Raw genomic sequence first — 26687 nt, 5'->3', positions numbered from 1 at the left:
AGTTCAGTGTAGCTCTAGGAACAAAACGGAACTTTCCCTTACTGTTTTGGCTGAGTTTTTTACATAAGTTTTAAGGCATTAAATATTCAAAGAAATCCAATATAAAAAGTTACAGTGAGGTTTAGGAGTAAGGTTGAGGCATCACTAAAAGTCACAGAATCAACAATGCTGTTTGTTACAATAACACAGGGCTGTTCTTCCAGATTCCAAAGTTGAATTTCAAATGTAAAGGATGAAGCCTTCAGTTTGTACTCCAGCAAGAGTAAGGTCTACCAGAATAAATGATGTGTCGAGGACGTGACATCAAGCAAAAGATCCCGGGGGCTCCAAGAACCTAAACTCGTGGTTATCCCCAGGACCATAAAAAGATAGCTACTAACAGACGGTGGGTATGAGATTCAGCTCATTGATGTTAATCAGTTGCAAAGTAGAAGACAGGACATTAAATATGAATGCCAGGAACAAACTAATTATATACAAGTCCTGTTTGTAGCATGGGCTTCTCACCTTCCAGGCAGAACATTACCTGTTAGGTGTCACCAAGCCCTTCTGTGCTTTCTTAATCCCTGGCAGCTCTGGGAGTGAGTTCTAATATTTCCCCCATTTAAAACTGTCTGAAGATGTCCTTATCCTCACACCAAATGTGGTATCAATGTCACCCCAATCATCACCTCTTGACTGACGATATCTTGGCATGCTCCCACACCACACCTGCCTAGGATGCTCTTAGACTCTTAACACATTGAGGCCTTTACTCCCTCCTTTTCATCAGCCACAAATGCCGCTCATCTCTCTCCCCTTCTTTCCCATTTCTCCTGCCCTCCACTGATCAGGCCTTTGTGTGGTATAACCGGACTCTCATCTTGGCCCCTGCTGATGGCTCTGTGCCCCAACATCTCTCCTTTCCTGCTGATAAGCAGCCCCCCATGGCCTTCCAAATTCAACCACGTCCCTCAGCCTGACATTGCAAGCCCTTCTCCTTCCAGCCCAGCCCTCAATTTTGCTTGCCTGATAATTCTTCAGTCACCCTCTTGTCCAGCCTTACACTTTCTGGCCAATACTGCTTTTTTCCAAACGAGTTTTTATTATGAGATATAATATAAAAATCCCACTTAGGATGTAAAAAGCAACAAGAGAACATCACTCCTACCCTAGCAATGTAGAAAGACAGATAATCTACAAAATCATAAATTTTCTTGAGCCCATCAGAGAATTAAGGTCACAAGGAGACGAGGTGGTCTAAATTCAAGAGATGACAAACCCCTTCAAGAAGATATGGGACACATGAACTGTTTCACCTTTGGCAGAGCATGGACAGAGGAGGTTGCTGTGGACTGCTATAAAATATAACATAAAAATATAAAAGTGCATGGAACAGACCTATAGAGCTTAATGAATTATTGGAGAATAAACACCTGTATAATCGCCACCCAGATCAACAGACAGGTTACAATGCCCTCACCCCTCCTAAGAGGAACGACTCTGCTAGTCTTTATAGGAAAGATTCCTTTGTTTTTCTGTATCCCTTTACCACTAAATTGAAGTCCCTAATTGCTATTGTTCAGTTTGTGTACTTTAAAACTTTGTGAAATGGAATTCTACAGTAGTGGGTCTTCGGCAGCTGTCTTCCTTCACTCAACACTGTGTCTGTGAAATGCTACCATGCTCTGCTATAATTTAGGCTCATACATCTTTGCTCCTGACTCCTCCCACCTAGAATGCCTGTCTTCCACTATCCCAACCAGTTGCCACATCCACCTGTCAAATTATCATCCATCCTTAGAATTCAATACAAATGCTCCTTCCTCCTCCAAGAAGCCCTCCATGTAGCCCTAAATAGAAGCTGTCACACCTGCAGCTAACTCCTCCAACGCTTTGAACGTCTCTTCTAGCTCATTGCTCCTACACTGCTCTGTATGATGGTTACTTGTGCTGTGCTTCCAACATGCAGAGTGTGTCCTCAAAACCAAATAGCTGGACTATTCTATTTATGTGAGACCCCTTATGGGGGGGTACTGTATTTACCCCATGGTAAATGTTCAACAAATTCAGTGAATGGGTGGATCTACCTACTAAATTCTGCCTGTATAAAACAAAAGTATTGTGGACTCCGTTGGGCCAGAACCTGGCAGTGCCTGGAAATTTCTCTTCTTATTGTTTGATTGTCTCATATGGTCTGTAGATACAAGAGTGTCAGCTAGAAGCAAGACTGCAGCTTGCTCTGGGAATTGCTTTGGGGACTAAATTCCCCATTCAAACTATTTCCATTGTATCTGTCTCTTTCTCAGAGAAGTGACGTGTAGACAGTTGTCTGGCTCTTTGAGTTTCCTTATTATCTGGATTTTGGGTAAACAGGAATTTCCTTTCTGGCTCTCCAGGATTAAACAAGTTGGTATATTATTTCAGTTTGAATGAAAACAGAGCAATGTCTCTGACATTGCATTTTGAGAAATGGAAACTGGAGAGACAATCTTGGTGCGTTTTTGATGACGCATGGCAGAGAAAGGAGTGATTGAGGAACCTTAGAAAACCTGCCACTCTGTTCTGAAAAGAACATGGATATGGAGGGGGAACATGAGAGGCATAGAAGCTGAACAGGAGCCCAAAGCACCAGGTCTCACGACAACAGCCATGCGGACCGAGTCTCTTGCATGAGGCTGGAGCAGCATCCTCCAGGGGCCCTGTTGCCTGGTAGGAAGGTGCTCTTGGGATTTGTCCTTTATCTGTATCATGTTCACACTCCATGGAGTCTGGAAGCTGAAAACACCTGTGAGCTAGAAGGAGGAGGAACAACTTCTCTCCTTCAAAAAACAAGCAAAACAAAAGAACAGTTATTCTTACCAAACTATTAACGGTGGTTTCTGTTGGCAGATGGCCTTATAGTGGGGAATGGAAGGGCATGTCTTTCTGTATTGTACCTTTCCAAATTGTTTGAAATCTTTCATAATAATAAAAATGTTTAGTAAACGAAACACAGGAACATAGTACAGGTATGATAGCGGTTTCCAGGAAGCATGAAGACATTCGCTTCCAGGCTGTCCCACCTCTCTGTTCAGGGTCGTGTACCCATTGTGGCCAGGTACCCAATGCCTCTACCCAACCAAGAGCTCCTCCCTTTTCTGCCTGTTTCCCCCTATCCCTCCCCTCTCTGAAGTGCTCTGCAAGAAACTCCAGACCTTGGCTTGCCAGGTTTGGGAGACAGCTCTCTTATTCTACCAAAACCTACCCACGCGATATTCCCTTCCATCAGCTGAGGGGCCTGCCTATGCTGGCTGTCATGTTTGATAGATTACTTCAATGCCTAGGCTAATGCCTAAATTTCCCGTACTATGAAACAGTTTTTAAGAGTTTCGTACCTGTTTCACCATTTTATCCGATGATCCCACTTCTGGGATGTAGTCCAAAGAAATCACCCAAAGAAGTTGGAGTAGATACTGCTGATGCCCCACTCAGACCCCCTTTCCAATGCCAGAGCACCATCCTCACCCCTGCTGGGATGTTGGTGGCAAACAGTTGACTGCCAGCCCCTTCCCCAGAGCTGACTTGCTGGGGAGGTTATGTGTCCTCCTCCACCACCCAGGGCAGCCCTCAGCCCAGGACTGCCTGAAGCTCCTTTGCCTCAAGAGGGGATCAACCCTGTGATGCACTTCATGCTCCACAGTCCCTGTGGAATCAGGCCGAAGCTGACTCTGGCTGGGACCCCGTCTTTGCTCAGCTCCTTCCTGTGTCCCATCTTGCCTCTCTCACTCCTGTATCCTCAGACCTGCCCTCAAGAAATCATGTGCCCGCAAATCCCATCTCAGGCTCTGCTTCTGGGGAAGCTGATCTAAGACACAGGGAAAGGTTATACACATGAAAAAGTTTTCATACAGTCATAGGGATAATCACAGAAACACTAAGCAGATGCTGATAAAGAGACCACCTTGAGGGGTGGAACTGGAATAGGAGACTTGCTTTTCACCATAAGTTTTTTTGTTATTTTTAATTCATTAGCATGTGTTTGCATTACTATGAATAAAGTATGTTAAATTTTAAAACAAAAAATAAACATCCAAATGAAGTGATGGTCCTGCATTTAATGGTCATCTGGATTTTATTTTGGAAAGTCAGCCCAGAAAATTTGAAAGTTTTGTTGGGCCTGGAAAGAAATCTATACTCCAGGTGAATTTATCTATCTGTTGACAGATAAAAGGTTCATATCATTTTCTGCTGGAATTTGGCTGTTTACTGAAAGTAACCAAATCCCAAATCAGAAGAGTGAAAAAAAAAAAAAAAATGGAGCCCCAACTATTTGTTACTAAACTACAGGACATTAAGGTTATTGTAAAGCCATCCAATGTCAATGGCACCCAATGTGCTTTTAAGTTAAATTAAATGACAAGAAAGGAGAATTTGAAGAACAGGATAGTCAGCTGAGCAGAAGTTCTGAAAGGCACTGGTCATATGGGGACTGATCCAAAAGGAAGGCAACTTCTGCCTCTGAATAGGATGAACACTGTTTGAGAGGAAGGCAAGGTCCTCACTGTGCATCAGGCAGGGGACAAGGAGGGAGGGCACCCAACCTCTGCTGTGTGGCTGAGTTGGCCGCACTGTGGTGTGAGATAGAAATGCCGGCTGGCAGAGGCCTGGAGAAAGGGATGTGGCCCACAGGAGCCAGTTCATAACGCATTCATGCAAAAGCTATCTTGTGCCTCCTCTGTGCCAGGCACAGTGGAGAGCAATGGCAAGAAATAAAGTGTATCTGTAAAGGACCTTTGATTACATGCAGCAGAAATAGATTTTGTCTAACAGTAGCAAAACTGAGTTTATTGAAAGGATAATGAGCCACAGAATTAGAAGAAGGTTATAGAACCAGCTTGGAAACAGGCAGGAAAGAAGGCAGGTTGGAGTAGAGGCTAAGAAGATAGATCTACAGGAATGGTTTAACAGCAGAAGAATGTGGCCAGTGCTAACAGGATGAAAGACCTTCAGCCATTTCTTCCACCTGGTGTGTTCCAGAAGAAAGCATTGCAGTGGCCAAGCATAGGCCACACATCATCCTTGCCTGTTGGGGAGGATCACAGTAGGCATCAGCCTCTCACATCTGTGGGAGGTGGGCCTCCACTGTAGTTACTGTCCTAACAAGACCACATTCTATAGTCAATAGAAGAAACTGAGGTGCTCCTAAGAGGGTGAATGGAAAGACTTCCTGGGGGAGGTGAGATGTAAGCTGACATGAAGGATCAGAAGGAGTTAGCCCAGCCGAGGGGAGTGTGCAGTTGACGAATACTCTGGGCAGAGGGCACTGCCAATGGCCAGATGCTGTAGAGCCTGGAACAATTTTGGAAGTGGTAAGAACCATATTTCCCCATTTTACGTGGTTCCTTATTCTTAAAGGGGTGATTCATTTGATGGTGCAACCTCAGGTAATGATGACTTGGGATAGGGGAAGTCAGCATCTCCTTGGGCTGGATGCAGAGCATGAGCTGGATGTGGCAGGGTAAAGGCCTGCAGAGGCCAGCAGGGCCTCTGTGTTGAAGGGCTCTGGGCAGGGAAAGATTGCTGCCTGTGGTGAGTAGGAAAAACTGTAGAGCTAGAAGTAGGGTGAGAGTTGGAAGGCTGTTGCCGTAATCTAGTAGAAGCAAGACAAGAGCTAAGGGGGCCGGAAAATGAGGGTAGTGAATGGATAGGCAACAGCTTTGCTATAAAGTGAAAGTGATCCCAAGGATAGTCTCTGCATGTACACAAAGTTGTAAAGTCTCTGGCTTTCCCATTGACATTTTAGCCACAACTGGAACATCCAGGATTAAGTCAGGTCACACGTACAGAGTGGCTCTTAAAGATGGAAGGACTGGGTCTAACACCTGCCTCTCCACCCCATCTCACCACTCACTTGCTGTGTGGCCCTGCAGATATCGCTTCGTTTTTCCAGGTCTCATTGAGGATCATCTCCTCGGGTACCTATACTGGACATCTGTGGATTGACTACTCAGTGTCTGTTCCCCTTAGTAAGACCTCTGATTTTTGTTTGGGAATCTGTCCTGTCTCCATTCATCAGGAGTAGAGCTCATCCCTCATGGCAACAATGCTTGGGTCAAAGACAGGCACATACTCTAAGCCATCCAATCAGAGTGAATCTTGGGAATTTTTGTGCAAGTCACTGGAAGGGTTTTTTTCCTCTTTTCCACTGAGCAAAACCCATCTAGCCTTCAATATGGAGAGAGGAACAACATGGAGCTCAAGAAGGGAGCCATCAGTGGATGGCAGAGCTAAAAGACTAGGAGAAAACAAGTCCTAATGATATGCTTTTAGTCCCTGGATCAAGAAACCTGATACCAGAAAGAGATCCCTGTTTTTTTCCATTACATGTAAATTCCTATACCGGTTGCCAGGATCACTCAACAGAACAATAGAAACAGATAAGCTCTGCAGATGCTGAGCTCTCAGGTCACTACCTTGACCCCAGGGCTGGAGTTTGGTTGGTGATGTCTTTCAGATGGATGGGGTCCTCTGCAGCAATTGCCACTCTGGGCAGTGTGTTCAATAATCAAAGCTGTTGTCAGCCACGCCCTTGCTGGCCCACTGAAGCTGGCAGTGAGGAAACAGGGGTGGGCCCAGCTTGCTGCGGTGGGAGCGGCATGGGAGGGCACACAGGCAGGCGGTGCTAGGCTTAGCACTGGAAAGCCTGCAGGTGTGCAGTGCCATCTCTGTGCCAGCATGCCACTCACTGCGACTGCCTTTCAAAGAGGTGTTTCTCCACAGGAGGTGTGTTGGAGGTTTGTGATGATGACTGGAAGGAAATGGGAGGCACCAGGATAGGAGTTTCATCATGGTGGCATCTGGTTACGAAGGCAGCAAGACCTCCTTGTTTGGGGTAGCAATAAGAGATGTAGACTTGATGTATGGCTGGGGTGCTTGTACCTGCCCCTTCCCAAGGGAGCTCATGTCCCCCCACAGGATCACCATCACTATGACGGTCAGAGCGCTAACAACAGAAGCACTTGTATTCAGATGGCAATGGAGGGATCCACAGGGCTTTGGCCCACATTCTCTACGTGCTTCTCAGTAGCGAACAGTGCGCGGGCGTGGGAGCTGCTGGGCTGGGGTTGAATGCTGTGTATTGTATTATTGTAGCTGTGTAAGCATGGGCAAGTGGCTTAGCCTCCATGCCTCAGTCGCCTCAGTTGTCAAGTACAAATAACAATAGCACTGGCTTCAGGAGTTGTTGTGAGGATTAAATGAATTAATACCTGTAGGGATTTAGGACAGAGCCTGGCCTGTAGTGAGCACGATGGGTCTCTGGGAGATTATTAACAAGCTTGTTTTTAGCTGCCTTGCAAGGCTAGGCCTTGAACCAGGTCTTCTGACTCCTAGATCTGCTTCTGAGTCAGCCAGGAACAGGAGGGTGATGTTCACACACTCCAGCGTGGTTCATGCGGGCACATCCACACCCTGAGACCATAGAAGCCTCGAGCGGAATCTCTGTCAGGTGTTCTGAGTCAATGGCACATTGGGCACATTGTCATTAATTACATTCAGAGCAAGGATGTGTCGACATTCCCATACCCCATGTGTGCAGCTGCAAACGGCTAGGAAAACTGAACAGAGCTCCCTGTGTATTTATCGGAGTTCATAGGATAGTCCTGCCTTCCTAGTCTCCCAACTTCTGGCTACTTTGGCGTTAAATTCACAGTAGGCAACTGGGAATTCACTTGAACATCTGACCCTACTTTCATGGTGGCAAAACTTGAATCTTCTCCATCTGCTTGGTGTGAGTGAGGAAGGTCTTGAGCCTGTGACTCCTAGATTAGGGGACCTTGTGTCTTGTGGACACCCCTAGGTTTACATAACAAGACTCAGGACCTGCTGGAGATGGAATGAGATCCATTTCCACTGGCTGCCCAGATTCGTTACTTTGTGATCCTCTGGGGACTCCTGTCTCTCAAGCTGGGGTGGGAGGACATTAGGACTGAGGTGAAACATTAGTCACCCTGAATAATTCTACACTCAGCTTTGGATAAGAACAAGTGCCAGGCAAAAGAGACAGTTTCTCTGGTGTGACAGCAGCCTCTTGACTGGAGTATTACAATAGTCTTCTAACTGAGCTCTTGCCTTCTGTTATGGTCCCTGCTGATCCATCGTTTTGTGGCCACAGGGAGGGCTCTGTAAAATATGACAATGTCATTCATTTATTTAAAATCCTGTGATTCCTGTAGCCTAGAGCAGCACTGTCCTGTGATGATGTAAATATTCTATATCTGTACTGTCCAACATGGTAACCTCTAACCACATGTGGCTACTGAGCACTTGAAATGTGGGTACTGTGTCTGGGGAGTTGAATTTTCAGTTGTATTTTATTTCAATCAACTGAAATTGAAATGGCCGTTTACGGCTAGTGGTTACCATATTAGACAGTGCATGTCTAGAGAATGAAAGCCAAAGTCGCAGTCATGTCCCAGTTCTATCTGAGCAACCTTAATTTTTTGCCGGAATTCATTCAAACTTGGAATTCCAGCCACAGCAAATGACTTACAACTCCCTAAACCTTGTGCCACTTCACACCTCCATGCATTGACATCTGCTGTTCTCTCTGCCTGGAATGTTCTCATCCCCTGCCCAAACATGTCTGCAAGCTGCCTGCCAGCCAAACAAAGCTCCTTCAAGACACAGCTCCAGTGTTACCTCTACTATCAAGCTTTATCAACCACCCCCGGCCCTCCCCACGCAGAATTAACTACCCCTCCCTTTATGCATCCAGCACAGACATGCTGTGAGGCCCTTCCAACACTCATACTGCTCATGTTTCCCATCTGCTCCCTTCTGCAAGTAAAGGCAGACGCCTGGAGAGAAGGTTCTGTGTCATATTCACCTTTGAGTCTCTAAGACCTGGCACAGGGTGTGGCTTATATCCAGTAGTCATTAGATGATGATTGATGAAATAAAATTATTGTAGTGGACATATGTCATAGTTTGGGCTTTCTTGCATCCAAATTTCTGTCCTATTCTACCCCAGTCACTCTTTGGGACTTCTTTTTGTGTGTGGCCTTGGGAGTTAGGGGAGATCAAAAGGGCAGATCTTCCTCTCACTGCCCAGGCCAATCCTTCCAGACTGATGAGAGCATGAGGGATGCAGTAACGCCAGGGCAGATGGAAGTCACACTCATCGCAGCAGCAGCATATGAGCCATGCGATTTCTGTTGCCCAGCCTTCAAGAGCTCGAAGATTTGTTCTCCAGCATCCTGTTAAACATGTGAGCCTTGATGGTCTTCCAAAAATTCCCTGAGAGAGTTGGCTATCTCTTGGTAATCAGCTACCAAGTGATCTTTAACAGCAATCATACAGATAAGCTTCCAGGTTTACAGAGCCCCGCAGGAGGAAGGGGGTGTGTCCTTCTGTGATGAGACTCAACAGGTAACAGGCTGAGCTGTCACAATGCCCAAAGCTGAGGCTGACGCCAGAGCAGAAGACCCCAAGGCAGCTGAAGAGGACCTACCTGGCACTGGAGCGAGGTGTAACTGACAATGCCAGGAGCTTGGCCCACGCCAGGAGAGCAGAGCACCATCCACTCCAAACGGAGTGGCTGGGACAGCTGGGTGACTACATGCTGGGCCATCCCATAGGCTGAGAGAGAGGAGGTAGGTTGCCTGGAGACTTCAATTGATGCCAATGGTTGTTTTATAGGGATTAAGAAACTGAGACCCATGGTATGGCTTTGGGTGTTATTGGCAAGTATTATTGGTTGGGTTTCTCTTCTCTTAAGTAAACATCCCTTCAAATACACCATGAACCGAGAACATCATTCATCCTTTCAACAAAGTTTAGGGAGTGCCTCTTTCTTTGCATGAGGGACCTTCCCAGAACTCGTTCCCATCTCAGGGCCTTTGCCCAAGCTGTGTCCCAGCCTGAATTTCTCTTTTTGCCCTGTCTAAACAGCTCCTACTCAACATTCACACTTAGTTTAAATGTCACTTACCCATGGAAACCCTCCTTGACACCAAGATTAGGTCTCCTGGATCCTAGTACCTCATCTTAGAGCACATATCAGAACTATAATTGCGTAGTTATTGGCAGAGTCATTTGAAGAAAGACTCTCTTCCTTGTTAAGTGGCAGGCTCCATGAGGACAGGGACAATGCCTGTTCTTTTCACAGATGCATTCTCAGCACTGCACAGCACAGTGTCTGACACTCAAGAAATATTTGTTGAATGAATGAACAAAATGCAGGGGAAGGAAGGAGGGTTGTAGCACTCCCTCCTGGCCTGCTAGGCGACTACAGTATGGTATTTGTTCCCACTTATGCGCTTTGCCCTTAGAAGAGGAAATAACAAGGGGCCTCTCCAAGCCATGGGCCCTGGGTTCCTGCACCCCTGCCAAGCAGGGTACCACTGCTGTCTTAACTGTCCTCCACAACCTCATGCCTGAGCCTCTTCTCATCTCCCTACTGCTGTGTCTGAATGTTTATGTCCCCTCAAAATTCATATGCTGAACCCCTAATTCCAGATCTGATGGTGTTTAGAGGTGGGGCCTTTGGGAGGTGCTTAAGTCATGAAGGTGGAGCGCCTTAAAAAAGAGGCTAGCCCCTTCCGCCATGTGAGGATACAACAAGAAGTCTGCAACACGGAAGAGGGCCCTCACCTGATCGTGCTGGCACCCTGATCTCAGACTCCAGCCTCCAGAACAGGGAGCAATACATTTCTGCTGTTTATAAACTACCTGGTCTCTGGTATGTTGTAGCAGCTGGAACGGACTAAGACACCCACCACACCACACTTCAGACACACTTCAGATAGGGTTGTAGCTATCTGATGCTTTATTTTGCAGATCAAAAAATATTAAATAATATAAATGCTATATTTTCTTACTAGTATTTTGTACAGCACACCAGGGGAAGAATGGAAACATAAAAACTGAGTGCTAAGTCTCCCCAGTGTCATATCCTGGATGGGATTCTGGGCCAGAAAAAGGACATTAGTGCAAAAACTGGGGAAACATGGATAGACTTTGAGTTTAGCTAGTAGTATTGTACCAATTTTAACTTCTTAGTTTTGATGAATGTTCCGTAGTTATGTAAGATGTTAACATTGTGGAAGCTGGGTGAAGGGTATAGGGGAGCTCTGTGTTATCCTCACAACTTTTATGTAAATCTGAAATTATTCCCAAGTAAAAAGTTTATTTAAGAAAAGTGTTCATTGGGCTGGCCCAGTGGCATAGTGGTTAAGTTCGCATACTCTGCTTCGGCGGCCCGGGTTCATGGGTTTGGATGCCAAGCGCAGCCCTACACCACTCATCAAGCTGTGCTGTGGAGGCATCCCACGTACAAAATACAAAAAAGAGGAAGATTGGTACAGATGTTAGCTCAGGGCCACTCTTCCTCGAGCAAAAAGAGGAAGATTGGCAACAGCTGTTAGCTCAGGGCCAAATGCCCTCACCAAAAAAAAAAAAAAGAAGAAAAGAGTTCATCAAGTTTCTTCTTTAAAGTGCTAAAAAACATAAATTTCTGGGTGGAAACAGGATGGGTAACTTTTATTGTCTTTATTATACTTTCTTTTCTACAATGGCATGTATTGTTTTTCCAATTAGAAAACAAAGTATTTTTTATTAAAAATAATTAAATAACTTGGTTTTGAAAAACTTCGAGTGTGTATGATAAGTTCTGTTTTTGATGGAAAAGACAGTGGAGCCATTAAGATCAAATTGTAGAAGGTATACCAATAATAACCCATCATCTTACTACAGCAACAGAACTGGGTTCTCAATTTTGCATGTAAACACTCACACGCAAAGATAACTCTACTAAACTGCAATCAGCGCTGGGCTGTCAAGTTTTCATGCAGGTGCCTGCCTGTATTTCCTTCAGATGCAATTCAAACAGATTGTACAGTAATCTCCAAATGACAAGTGCTCAAAATGTGCAACTGCCAATGTAGGTTGTGTAGAGGTTCTCAAGGTGTGGTGCTGTGGCCTCTCAGCCCCTTAAAGACCTCCCACAATTGTCATGGTCAGAGGGTGTGTGTTTGTGGGTGGGGAGCGTATGGTCAGAAAGGAGTGGGAAGGTCACCCCTCCCCTGCCACTGTGTCCCAGAGCACACCCTTGTGACACCACTCTGAACTGTAGATCTGCCTGCTGGCAAGTGGGAGAAGCTTCTTGGGAGCCCTTTGGAGCTGGAAATGCACAATGGGTGCTACTGGGAGCCTGCTGCTTTGAAATCATTCTAGATATGAGATTGGTGGCTCCATCTCCTCCTGCAAACTGACACAGAGAATTAAGTTAACTATTCAGAGTCAAATAACCTCTTTGAGAGGAAGTGACCCAGAAATGTTGGGGTTTTGCAACGCTCTGTCCTTGCTTTACTCCACCCTACACTCTTATCTTGACCTTAATCATCAGCTTGTCTTGAAGACCTCTCAAAATCATATGAGCTGGTCCGAATCCTGTTAAATTAAAGCTTTCCTCAAGCAAGTTGGAAGAAGCGCCATTTCACACAAAGAAAAGTGACACTGACTTTGTCTCTCTGAAGATACTTCCCGTCCCATAAATGCAGAAAGCGGCCCTTTTCCACTGCAGAATGTGAGCAGTTCTGGAGCCTCCTGTAATTCAGGATGGCACCACCATCCCGGGGAGGGAGAACAACCTCCTCCCTGTTTGGGGCAGTGGGGGTCTGGCTTTCTGAGCAGCCTTGACCTGGGATCCAGGCCCAGCCCTGGACTATCTGTTGCTCCTCAGACACCTGTGCCTGGGATCACGGCCTTGCTCCTCCCAGATCCCACTCCACGTTTATCCTCTCCTCCCCTTGTGACTGGGAAGCTGAGCTCCTCCCTAAGGCCACCAGCAGTTGCTACTGGACCAACTGCTGCATCCTCATCCTGGCATTAAGGGGCCCTCAGGCTCTCTTGCTGCCCCTTTGGTCAGAGCGGTCCCCTCTTGCTTCCTCACTTCTGCCTCCATACATCTGCCCCTCCTCTTCTGAGGTCCTGCCTGCACCCACTGAATTTCCACACGTTTCAAAGCCTGCCCAAGGCAAGCTTCACAGTGGCGCCCGTGTTAGAGACACAGAATGCCAGGCCCCACCCCAGACCTGTGGCAGTAGAAAGGCGCTTTCACAGACCCCTGAGTGATTCTTGTGTGCCTTACACTGGGAGAAGAAACTTTCAAAATGAAATGGTCTCCAAAGGTGGGCCTTGGCCCATCAACAAGGGCAGAATCACCTTGCTAAAAATGCAGATTTCTGGGTCATATCCCAAACATACAGGAATTAGAACATCTGGGGGTAAGACCCAGGAATCTGAATGTTTGGTACCCTAAAGTGATGCTTTTGTATTCTCTATATAAATGATAAATTGTATAAATAAAAATCACAAATTACTGTAATAAATTTTACTGTTATTTCAAGAATAAATTTTATTATATGAATTATACATTGCTACAGACATTAGATATTATATATAAATATGTTATCCATTATTATATGTGATGATTTTTACTTTATACATGAAAAACATTGTAAAAAATCAGAACATTACCCAGAAGGCTGATGTCTCTCCATACCCTTTAACTCTTCTGTTCCCAGAACATCTTCATTGTATTTACATACACACACACAGACAATTTACATACACATGTATTCCTAGAGAAATCATATATGATACTTTTTTGGAATTTTTCCATAAATGGTACTTTTTGTGTCATTCTGCAATTTTCTTTTTTTGGCACCTGAGCTATCATCTGTTGCCAATCTTCTTTTTCTTCCCTTCTCCTTCTCCCCAAAGCCCCCCCAGTATGTAGTTGTATATTCTCGTTGTAGGTCCTTCTGGTTGTGCTATGTGGGATGCTGCCTCAGCATGGCCTGATGAGCGGTGCCATGTCCACACCCAGGATCTGAACTGGTGAAACCCCAGGCCACCGAAGTGGAGCGCGTGAACTTAACCACTCAGCCATGGAGCCAGCCCCTGCAATTTTCTTTTTCTCACTCAACAATATGTTTTGAGGAACTTTCTATATTAGAAAGTAGAAGGCCACTTCACTTTTAGCTCTATGGTATTCCATTGCATACATTTTTTTAAGCCGTTAGTGGACAGGTTATCTCCAGTTTTCCTGTAATGCTACAGTGAACATGCTCGAACATACCTCCTGCGCCAGGATGTGTGGGTTCCTTTAGGGTAGAAGGAGCAAAAGGCTGGAAAGTGGAATTTTCGGTGATGAAGGGATGAGCATTTAAAATATTAACAGCTATTGCCAAAATAGCTACAGTCCTGCGATCCATTGTACCTTCAAGTTTAATCTCTTTGCTTTGGGGTTGATTTCACATGAAGTCTGGAATTAGACATTACGTTTTGGCATCAGAACTCCTGCTCCAAATGTGCTAGAACTCACTTCCTAGTCCCAGTGCAGCTGACATGTACTGACCCTCCTAAGCCCTTGTCATGAGTTCACTCATTTAACCCTCACATCAATGACCCTTTGAGGAAGGCATTATTATTACTCTCAGAATGCCACTGCCAGGCTGAGGGCTTGATGGCGCTTGGATGGCAGTCAAAGTAGTCCATCCAAGATTCAAAGTCAGTGTCTGCCGCACTCCCTTGTCTGCTGTTCGGAGCTCTGGGTAAGCAAGAGGCAGACGGGACCTAAAGTCACACAATCAATCTGAGGCTTCTTGAAAGGTTTCTCAAACCCACAAGTTCATAATTGACTTATCTCAGGAATTCATCAGGAAATTACCCACATAAAAAAGCCCGTAGGATTTGCAGTGCAGACAATCCTACAATATGGTAAAAATACAAACCGGGAGCTTCATCTAGGAGCTTGTGACAGGCTGAACAGGAATTGCTATGGCAGAGACAGAAATTTTGGGGAAATCATCATAAGCACTATTGAAAACAAAAGAAACATAGGCAAACTTTTTTTTTTGTCTTGTCTCGTGGGTATGTGCCCAGGCCTCAGCATTTCAAACTGCACCCTGTGACGTTTCTCTGACATGGAACAAAAAGACACTGACCTCATGCACCTTCTCTGAGTGAAGCTTTCTTGTGGTTCTCTAAGGCTTTCACAATACATATTGAATTTAAAAACAGCCCCAGTCTTCAGCCCATCGGGAGTGCAACTGCACTCAGCCTTTTTTTTTTTCTTTGACACTTTTTACAGAGAGAAAATGTGTGACTTTTCTTGATGAGCAAACAGCCAAAGGTGTTTAGGAAAGGTCTATCATTTTTTTTCTGGTGGCAAGACACCCCAAACTAAATTCATTAGCAGCTCTTCTGTTTGGAATTTTAAAATATTCTCTGACCTATATAAATTCCTTGTTACGTCCTCTACTAATACAAGAAAATTAACTGACATACACAATAGCTACAGAGCAGAGAAGCAGCATAGTGTAACCAAAAAGAGCTTGGAGACTGTCATTTCACTGTCGAAGTCATCAAAATTCATGCTCTACTTCTCCTAAGAAATGCTCTTCATGTCTATAATTTTGTGAATAGTAGATACCACTTTTTAGACATGAGTCAAATCTTATCTTTAGTTCTACATGTTTATGTCATTTACTTATGTTTTTATATTTTCCTACCCTCTCGAAAATATTAGAAGAACACCAGGACAGGAGTTTGACTATGTTTTATAAGCAACTAACTGGAATGAGTCATATGAGCAAATGCTGAGCTGGTGACCACCAACTCAAATAAATCAGTTCACTTCTCTGCTTCTCAGTTTTCTTTCCCCAAATATACATGACAGAGTATTCCCACTGGTTCATTCATTTGACAAATATTTATTGAGCTCTTACTCCGTGCCTTGCACCAATGCAAGGTGCTGGAGCTACAGTGGTGAACAAAATATATGAGGTTCCTGGCTTCATGGAATTAAATACCAGTGGATATGAAAGTATTGCAGAGGCAAAAACTCTGTATCTGCCAAAAGCAATATATGTATCTACTTATGGAGACCTACTTTTTTTCCTCTGTCTCTAAAACCAATGCCCTTGCATGACTATACTGTGTATTGGTATGATACCTTGGCAGCAAAGGAACTGTAACCTCCTTAAGGGCAAGACATGGCTTAGAAATTTCATGTTCCCTATACCTAGGATGATGGGGTAGCTGGCACTGAGCCCAGAACATGGCCTTAGGCCCAAGAGTCCCTATTCTTTCTCCTTTGTAAACCACCTTCCAGTTGGGGCAGGTTATCATAGATGTTGAATATACAATGACAATGATAATGAAACTAATATTTTCTTACCAGAACTAACAATGGGTGAATCTGTTGAAAGATACTTTATTTAATATTAATGATTGGGACTATACAGGCTTGAATTTACAGACGTTTGAGGACAGTATATACCATGTTCATTACACCTCAATTGGTTTAGTCTAATGATTTTTTCCCCTAGTTTATGACCATGATCAGCCCCTGAAATCTGAATTAGGCCCTTTTGGTTGATTTCACTTGGTGTAGAGTTAGATACAGCACACTGATTGTAAACGAAACCATCGTATTTTCACTCTAAGGTTGGATTTGGGTATTTACTGGCCCTTCTCTTGGCTCTGAATTCACATAAATACTCTATTACCTTGAATAACTGAGAGTTTACTATTTAGAAAGTATGGGGATTGCCATCCTCCTTTTGCAGATTGAGATCTACTAATTAATATCAGGCCCAGGCAAAGGGCCCCTGTTGGGAGGAGCCCTGAGTACTGATTGGGGATCAGAGTTTAGTCATCTTCCGGGTGAGTCAAGTCCCCATGCGGCGTAAGGGAGTGTGTGTCAGAGGGAGGGCTCCACTCTTGCCAGGAGGCTTTGTTTCTTTCACCACTATCCACACCCTTCACTTTCCTCTATTCAAAGGGGCAGAGCAGAGGACTAGAAGAAGACAAGTAAAACCTCAGGCTAGTCATTCCAGAGGTGGTGGCTTGAGAGAAAGAGAGAAGAAAAAGAGAGAGAGGGAGGTAGGTCAGGTGGCTGCCATAACTCATCCCACTTCTCCTGTCCAATCTTTCAATCGCTTTTGGAAGACTAGGTAGTTCCTCCCCTTTCAACATTATTCTTTTAAGTTAAACCTTGAGGATAAAAGGTATTTCTTTAACACCTTAACAAGGAGGATGGTCTAAATTTAGAGTTTCAATTACTGGACTTTTGGATCTTGAAAGCCATTCATTCAACGACTTGTATATTCATTAAACAAGTGTTTATTGAGTAGCTACCACGTGCAAGGCACTGGGGATACAACGCTGAAAGACTTTCAGTCTCTACCTTGGAGGAGCTTGTAAGCTAGAGTGAAAGTAAGAGAGAATTGTAACAGCATGTTGGAAGAGCCATGCAAGATGACCTGTGATCTGTTATGGGAACAGAAAGGAGGCCACCCAATCCAGATTGGGGGGAGAGCAATATATGTATCTGCTTATGGAGACGTACTTTTTTTCCTCTGTCTCTAAAACCAATGCTCTTGCATGACTATACTGTGTATTGGCACTTATCGTACGATACCTTGGCAACAAAGGAACTGTAACCTCCTTAAGGGCAAGACATGGCTTAGAGATTTCATGTTCTCAACGCCTAGGATGATGGGGTGGCTGGGTCAGACACTTTGACACTGAAGCTAAGGCCTGAGCGACACGGGATCAAGCAATGAGGTTGGGAGACAGATGTCCAGGTTGGCGTTCTATCACTGTGGTTTGTAATTTTGAGGAGTATCAAAAATAGAAAGGTCTTTCCTGAAGGTAGGCTGGGTGAACTGCCTGAGTATGACCTCTGGCCAGAGGCTGGTTCCGAGTGGTCAGCAAGGCTCAGAGAAAACCAAGGTTATTCTTAGTTAGCAGTGGAGTACTATGCACACCACAGTGCTTGCCCAGGACTTTGGGGCCAAAATGCAAGAAACATTGAAGATAATTCCTGGTTTCCTTTTCTTGACTCAGCAAATTAAAAGCTGGAAGAGAAATAAAGGAAGAGTTAATAGTTGTGGAAATGCGGGCACTAAGGATTTCATGTATTGTTGTTGTTATTAGAAATAACACCATGTTGTCTGTGTTATATAATTACTTATAATCTCTCCTGCTTAAAACCGATTTGAGCAATGTCTTCTAGAAAGATACAGAAGTGCCATGGCAGAGAACACTATGAGTTTGTTGTGAAAACTGGGGTCGAGGGAGCATTGGAAATGGCACATTTGGCACTGGTAGAGGAAGGATCTTCCCATAGAGGAAGACTTCTGGAATCAGAAATGAGATTCAGAAGTAGCACTGGGTTAGGAACCAGGAGGTATAAGCTCTCAGGAATGGGTCTGATTCCGAAGAACTGCAGCCCTGGCCCGGAAACTTCAACCCTTGAGGTTTCAGACTCCACAGGTAGAAAACACAGTGGATTGGGTTCTGTTCATATATTCCCAAAATATTTATTGAGCACCTACTATGTGTTAATACCATCCTAGGGATAGCAAATGTAGAGAACAATAGGAATTGATTCTTGGTTCCTGACAGAGTATGTGTGTGTGGGATGGCTCACAGTCTGGTGGAAGAGGACGGACAAGTTATTAGAAGTCAGTGGAAAGAGCAGAGTGTTCTTGGGAATATGCAAGAACAGAGAGGGAACCACCCTGAGGAGCCTCACAGGTGGACAGGAACACGGAAGGTGTGCTGGCAGGACCAGTTTCTCTAAATACTATGCTTTAGTACAGATGCATGACATTGCTTTAAATCCTAGTTTTGCGATTGTAGCATTTGTTTTAGCTTCTATGAAAATAACACTATGAAGGAAGGAAATAGAATTCAGGGACTTTGACAGGATTTTTTTTAAATTCCTTTCTCATTTTTGTTGCCATTGGCATCTAGAATGTAGGAAAATCAAACTAAAATAATAATCTTTTTTTAAGACTTTTTATATAAAATGCTCAACTATACATAAAAGTGGAGGGAAAAATACAATGAACCCCTTTAAGGATCATTATTTTGTTTCTGCTCTACCCTTCCCCCACCACACACACACAATATTTGTTGGCTTTTGCTGGAATATTTTAAAGCACATTCTAGGTGTCATTTCATTTCATCCATAAATATTTCAGCAGGTGTCGCTATCAGGGAAGAACTTTTTTTTCCTTTTTTTGGTGAGGAAGATTGTCCCTGAGCTAACATCTGTGCCAATCTTCCTCTATTTTGTACGTGGGATGCCCCCACAACATGGCTTGATGAGCGGTGTGCAGGTCCGCATGGGGCATCCAAATCCACAAACCCCAGGCTGCCAAAGCAGAGCATGTGAACTTAACCACTACACTACACCACTGGGCTGGCCCCAGGAAGAACTCTTTTTTTTTTTTTAATAAAGATTGGCACCTGAGCTAACAACTGTTGCCAATCTTCCTTTTTTTTTTTTTTAAATTGCTTTTTCTCCCCAAATCCCCCCAGTACATAGTTGTATATTTTAGTTGTGGGTCCTTCTAGTTGTGGCATGCGGGATGCCACCTCAACATGGCCTGATGAGCGGTGCCATGTCCGCACCCAGGATCTGAACCGGCGAAACCTTGGGTTGCCAAAGCAGAGTGTGCAAACTTAACCACTTGGCCACGGGGCCGGCTCCCAGGACTCTTTTTAAAAGACACAACCACAATGCCATTATTACGTGTTGTAACAGCCAGAACACACCATATCTTCCTAATTAGCTCTAATAATAGTTTTATAGTTGTATCATTCAAATGAGGATCCAAACAAGATCTGCACATGGTATTTGACTAAAAGAACTCTTAGGTCTCTTTTACTCTGTAAGAGTTCTTCCTCCTCCCCCATTTTTATACCATTCAATTGAGGAGGGGGAGAAATGAGTCATCTGTCCTGTAGAATATACTACATTCTGGATTTTGTTGATTGTTTCCTCCTGGTGTCATTTAACTTGTTCTCCTATTTCCTAAATTGGATTAGATTCTTGTTAAAATTTTTTTTTTTTTTTTTTGCTAGAAAACTTCACGAGCAATGCTGTGTCCTTTCTGGTGTATTACATCATGAGGCACACGATGTCTGATCGTTCCACTTTTAGAGATGTGAAAATCGATCACTGGGTTCAGGTGTTATCAGCATGGTCCATTCAAAGATTCTCTGTCAACCTTTCACTTAGTAGTTATTGATGGTCGTTGCCTAGATTCTTCATTTCATCAAGTGTACCAAAGCAATGGTTCTCTAATTCGATCATTCCCTTTGCCTTTATTAGCTGGAATTCTTTTATACAGAACTCCTTATCACTTCTTTAGTTGTTCTGAAACACAGTTCATACCAGAAAGTCAGGATAAGTGCTTGGATTTTCTCTTTATCCATTTCAATTCAATTTAATCCATTGAAGTCATTGTTTTTTGTTGCTTAAATTGTCCCCTCCTTGGCCAGCGGAAGTTCCTTCAAGTGAGCTTCTACGTTGTTTTGACCTGACTCCAGTAGGGTTTGATACTTTCCTTGCTTGCTTTTGACAAAGTGTCCACAGCTTCTTTCTGATGTTTTAACTAGACTTGGAAAAACCCTCCCCTCAACCCCCTGCCTTTTTACCTGTCCATGACAAGTAATGGCTTATACTAGTTGTATCAGTTAGGAATGCTTTCAGCTATTAGTAAGCATAATGAACAGAGTTTTTAATTTTTTCACAGATCAGAAAGTCTGAAGCAGGCAGCTGTTAGTATTTGTCCAGCAGCTCATGAGGTCCAGAGCTAGTATGGCTGTGATTCTCTTGGCCTCTCCTTCATGGCTGCAAGATGGCAGCTCCTATTCCAGGCATCATGCCCAGTCAGGGCAGGAAGAAAGGGGAAGGCCAGAGCCAGCTGCAGCTGTCCCTTCCTAGAAGAAAAGCAAAAGCTTTCCCCAAAACCCTCCACCCCCAGCTGAATTCTACCCAGATCTTATTGGCCAGATTGGATCACATGGTCACCCCTACTTGCAAGGGAGGTTGGGAAAGTGATCCATTAGTTTTGCTGGTCTCTATAGCCCAGGCAGGTGAGGGAGTGTGAGTTGGGAGTGAATATAGGGCTGCTATTTCTGGGAGAGTGGTCTTGAGTCCTGAATTAACTCCCTATTCTGCCTTTATTTTTTATTTTCATGTATCTAACACTCCTTGGTTTTGAAGCTGGGTGGGACAGTTAAAAAGAACTACGAGCTGGAAATGAGTAAAGCTTTTTTTGCAAGACTGCCCTAAGGAAATAAGTGTCAGCTGTTTTAACATCCATGCCCTGATGGCTCAGCTTGGCTCTGCTCAGTTATCAGATGCCAACTCCAGATGAGGCCTGCGCTGCCAAGTGTCTTGTCTCCTCCTGTCTGGAAGGGAACAGATCAGTCTCACCTTCATCAAGACCGATACCTCATTTGAGCTGTGTGATTCCATATGAGGTCAGAATACCTCGTGGCCACAGCTTCACCAGAGGCCACCCAACCTTCACACTGTTATGGCAAAGAGCAGTGCTAACATTTAGCCAGCACTCTGTACTGATGTTAAAACACTGAGCTGATTCTGCACTGACTTCTACACAGCTGCTACCTGAAGCCCGAGTCCTGTTGCCTTGGAACCTCTGAGGAACCCACTCACGCTGCCCAAAACCACCTTACGATCCAGCAACTGAAGGCTCAGGCCCTGCCTAGCAGGGGCCCTAAGATGCTACTCCACACAGCACTAGGGCCATCGATTCTTCCATACATTTAGTGCTCATGCAACTCGGATTTTAAAATATTTTAATATCTCCCATGGGAAGCACACGTAACAATTCTTGTTGGTCATTTCTCTTGACTGTCTATGGCTGAAGGGCAGGCGGGAAGTTACTGGTAACTCAAGGAATGGAGGTAGATAATTGCATCACTGATAGTAGCGGTTTCCTCAAGGCTAATTAATAAGTCACTTGTTAGAAAATCTGAGCTGCCCTGATACTGTTATTTTTCTTTAATATTCATGCTGCAAGTGAAAGGAGCCAGATACAAAAAAGCACTCTCTGTATGATTCCATTTTTTATGTGAAGTTGAAGAAGAGGCAACACTAAGTATGTTATAAGAAGTCAGGAGTGGTTCTCCCTGGGGCACAAGAAGGTTTCTGGGGCACTGGTCTTGTTCTTTTCTGTGATCTGGGTATTGAGCCTGCTGGTCACTAACCTAACATCCATCCTCCTCTATTCTCCTTTCTATCCGAACACTGATTTCCTTGTTGGGATGGGGTGGCATGTGACAAGCTGGAAACCACATTTCCCAGCCTCTTTTGGAACTAGGGCTGGTCATATGACATATTTTTGGCTAATGAGATGTGAAACATGATGGGACTTCTAGGAAATCTCCTTCAGGTGGACAGGCTCTGTAGGCCACACCCTGAACTCCCCCATTAGTGAACTGAAGGGAGTGCCACCAGCCTTGGTCATTGCAAATGTCCATTCATACGCTCTTATATAAAATTCCCCCACATGTCGCCTGTTCTGTGGTTTGGTTCCCTCATTCAACAAACACTTACTGAGCACTTCACTACAAGTTAGACATGTGCTGATCAGCTGTGTTACAGATTCAGACGTTCAAGGGCCGGGCCTGCAATTGGAGGTGTCAGCCTAGGGTGAAGAACAGGAGAGGGAAGAGCTAGACCCTGGCTAACAAGGAGGAAGGGGAGAGCCATTGCTCAGCTCTAGCAGATGGTTTGACAGGTGGGAAATTCAAATCTGAAGCTGCAAGATCTTCCCATTTTTCAAAAGAAGCCAGAAATCTTGATTTTTTTTAAAAAAATTAACTCTTCCATGAGGCAGGACTACCAGCTATGACAGAGTAAAACTGGACAAAGCTGGTGTATTAGTTTTCTATTGCTATGTAACAAAATGCCATAAACTTAGCAGCTTAATCAAAACACATTTGTTAACTCACAGTTCTGCAAGTCAGAAGTCCAGGCAGACTCAACCGGGTTCTCTGCTTAGTGTCTAACGAAGTTCAGATCAAAGTGTTAGCCAGACCAGGCTCTTATTGAGAGGCTATGAAAAGAACCCACTTCCAAGTTCACTGAGGCCAAACGAAGACATCACAATATACCACCCGAACATAAACATAAAAATCACATCCAGCAAACATATAAAAATGACCAAGTGGGATTTATCTTGGAAATGAAAGGTTGATTCAGCATCTGAAAATTAATTAATGCAATGTATCATATTAAAACAATAAAAGACAAAACCTACACAGTCATGTCAAAACATGCAGTAAAAGCATTTGACAAAATCCAACACTCACCATGATAACACTCTCAACAAACTACGAATATAAGGGACTTTCCTCAAACAGACAAAAAAAGTATTTATGAAAAACCTACAGCAAACATCATACTTAATAGTGAAAGACTAAGGGTGTTTTCTGTAAGTTTGAGAACAAAGCAAGGATGTCCACTCTTACCACCTCTATTTAATATTGTACTGGAAGTTCAAGCCAGTCAAGAAGAAAAGAAAAGAAAATTAAAGTCATCCAGACTGGAAAAAAGAAATAAAACTGTCTTTATTTGGAGATGATATGATCCTCTATCTGGAAAATACTAGTGAATCTAAAAAAACTATTAGAACTAATAAATGAGAATGTCACAGGATGTAAAAATCAATGTTTCTACATATTGATAATGAACAATCTAAAGATGAATGAAGAAAATAATGCCATTTACAATAGCACTAAAAAGAATTTAATACTTAGAAATAAATGTAACAAAAGATTTGTAAGACCTAAAAACTATAAAACATTGCTGACAGAAAATTTAAAAGATCTAAATTAACAGGGAGCTATACCATGTTCATGACATGAAAGACTCATTATTGTTAAGATGGCAATTCTCCCAACATTGATCTATATGTATAACACAATTCCAATCAAAATGCAAAAAAAGATTTGGGGGGTTAGAAATTGACAAGCTGATCCTGAAGTTTACCTGGAAATGCAACACACCTAGAATAGCAAAACAATTCTGAAAAAGAACAACATAGTGGGAGGACTTATTCTATCCACTTTCAAAACTTACTATAAAATAACAGTAATCAAGACTGTGTCACAATGGTGTAAGGACAGACACATAGATCAATGGAAATGAACAGAAAGTCCAGAAAATCCTTACATTCACGGTAAAGTGATTTTCAACAAAGGTGTGAAGGCAGTTCAATTGGGAAAAGATACTCTTTTCAACAAATGGTTCTGGGACATTGGCTATCCATATGCAAAAAGTAAATTAATAAAAAAAAAAAGACCTTTACCTTACAGTATGCATAAAAATTAACTCAAAATGGATTATAGACTTAAATGTTAAATTGAAAACTCTAAAACTTGAAAAAAATCACAGGAAAAAATCTTTGTGACTTTAGCTTACTCAAAAATTTCTTAGAATATGACACCAAAAAAAATTCATAACAGAAAAATTTGATAAATTGTAATGCATCAACATTTCAAACATTGGCACTTCCAAAGAGATCATTAAAAATATGAAAAGACAGGGGCCAGCCCGGTGGCATAGTGGTTAAGTTCATGCATTCTGCTTTAGTGTCCTGGGGTTCACTGGTTTGGATCCTGGGTGCAGACCTACAGACCACTCATCAAGCCATGCTGGTGACATCCCACATAAAGTAGAGGAAGACTGCCACAGATGTTAGCTCAGGGCCAATCTTCCTCACACACACAAATATGAAAAGACAAAACACAGCATGGGTGGGGGCCAGCCCGGTGGCATAGCAGTTAAGTTCACATACTCTACTTCAGTGGCCCGGGGTTCGCCACTTTGGGTCCCAGGCACGGACCTACGCATGACTCATCAAGCGATGCTGTGGCAGGCATCCCATAAATAAAGTAGAGGAAGATGGGCATGGATGTTAGCTCGGGGCCAATCTTCCTCAGCAAAAAGAGGAGGACTGGTGGTGGATGTTAGCTCAAGGCCAAATTTTCTTAAAACAAAACATAGCATGGGAAAAAATATTTGCAAATCATATATTAATTAAGGCTTGTATCTGAAATATATCAAAAATTCTTATAACTTGATAAGACAAGCAACCCAATTAAAAATGGACAGAAGGGGCCAGCTCCATGGCCGAGTGGTTAAGTTCGTGTGCTCTGCTGCAGAGGCCCAGGGTTCGGATCCTGGGCGTGGACATGGCACCGCTCGTCAGGCCATGTTGAGGCGGCATCCCACATCCTGCAACTAGAAGGACATGCAACTAAGATATACAACTGTGTACAGGGGGGGTTTGGGGAGATAAAGCAGAAAAAAAAAAGATTGACAACAGTTGTTAGCCCAGGTGCCAATCCTTAAAAAAAAAAATAAAATAAAAATAAATAAATAAATAAAAATGGACGGAAGATTTGAATAGACCTTTTGCCAAAGAAGACATACGAATGGCTAAAAAGCATACGAAAAGATGATCAACATCATTGGTCATTAGGGAAATGCAAATTAAAATCACAATGAGACACCACTACACATTTATTAGAATAGCGATAATCTAAAAGTCTAATAATACTAAGTGTTGGCAAGGTTGTAGAGAAACTGGAACCCTCACACACTGCTGGGGGGAATGTAAAATGGTACAGTCACTTCAGAAAACAATTTATCAGTTCCTTAAAATGTGAAACATAGAGCAGTAACCTGAAACAATTCCACCCAGCCATATACCTAAGAAAAATGAAAACATGTCCCCATTAAGAGTTTATGTAAATATTCACAGCAGCATTATCCATAGTAGCAAAAACAAGGAAATAAATGAGATGTTTATCACCTGGTAAATGGATACGGAAAATCTAGTGTGTCTACATAATGGAATACTATTCAGCAATAAAAAGGAAGTAACAAATGACACATCTACAACGTGGACAAACATTATGTTTAGTGAAAGAAGCCAGACACAAAAACTACACATTATATGATTCCATCTCTATGACATTTCTAGAAAGGGTAGCTCTATAGAGATGGGAAACAAATCATTGGTTGCCGAGAGATGGAAACTGGAGTGTGATTGACTGTAAATGCATGTGAGGAAGGTTTTTGGTGGTGATGGAAATATTGGGGTGGATTGGGATGATGGTTGCACAACTTTATAAATTTACTAAAGATCACTGAATCACCATGTATTATGGGTGGACTTTATGGTATGCAAATTATACCTCAAAACTGTCAAACAAAAAAATTAAATCTCCCAATTTTAAAATGTTCTCAACTAATTCAGCTTCTTAAAGAACCTATGTGAAAAAACTTACCCCAAGTTTGCAGCGCAAGCCCTTGGGATGCCTACTTGCAACCTCAGTGCTAAGTGGCATGAATAGAAATTTGAATAAAATCAAATCCTTGTCCTCCAGGAGTTTAAGATCCAAAGGGAGAAAATGGAACAGTAAACAGTTACAAAACCCTATGATAAATATTATAAGTGGGATATACAGGGATTTATGGGGTCAGAGAACTCCTGGCTCTGAAGGGGAGTACGGGCAGGGGCACCACAGAGGAAGTTGGATAATGGAGTTGGGTTTTGAAGGGTAAGTAGAAATTCGGGAGATTGCAAGTGTAGGAAGTGGAGAAAAGCAGGAGGGGTGGGTGACCTTTCCAGGCAGAGGGAACAGAATGGGCAAAGGCGTGGAGGTGTGAAAAAGCAATTCCCTTTCTGAGAACTGGGAAGGTTGGAGAGATGGTGCACAAGGAGAAGACAAAGAACAGGAAAGGAAGGCAGGGGCCAGATCATGAGGGGCTGTGCAGGCCATGTTAAAGTCTTTGGACAAAGGATTAAGCAGAATTT

This window comes from Equus quagga, chromosome 1 (genome assembly GCF_021613505.1).
Source record: "Equus quagga isolate Etosha38 chromosome 1, UCLA_HA_Equagga_1.0, whole genome shotgun sequence".
NCBI classification, from domain to species: Eukaryota; Metazoa; Chordata; class Mammalia; order Perissodactyla; family Equidae; genus Equus; species Equus quagga.
This window is presented reverse-complemented; position numbering follows the sequence as displayed.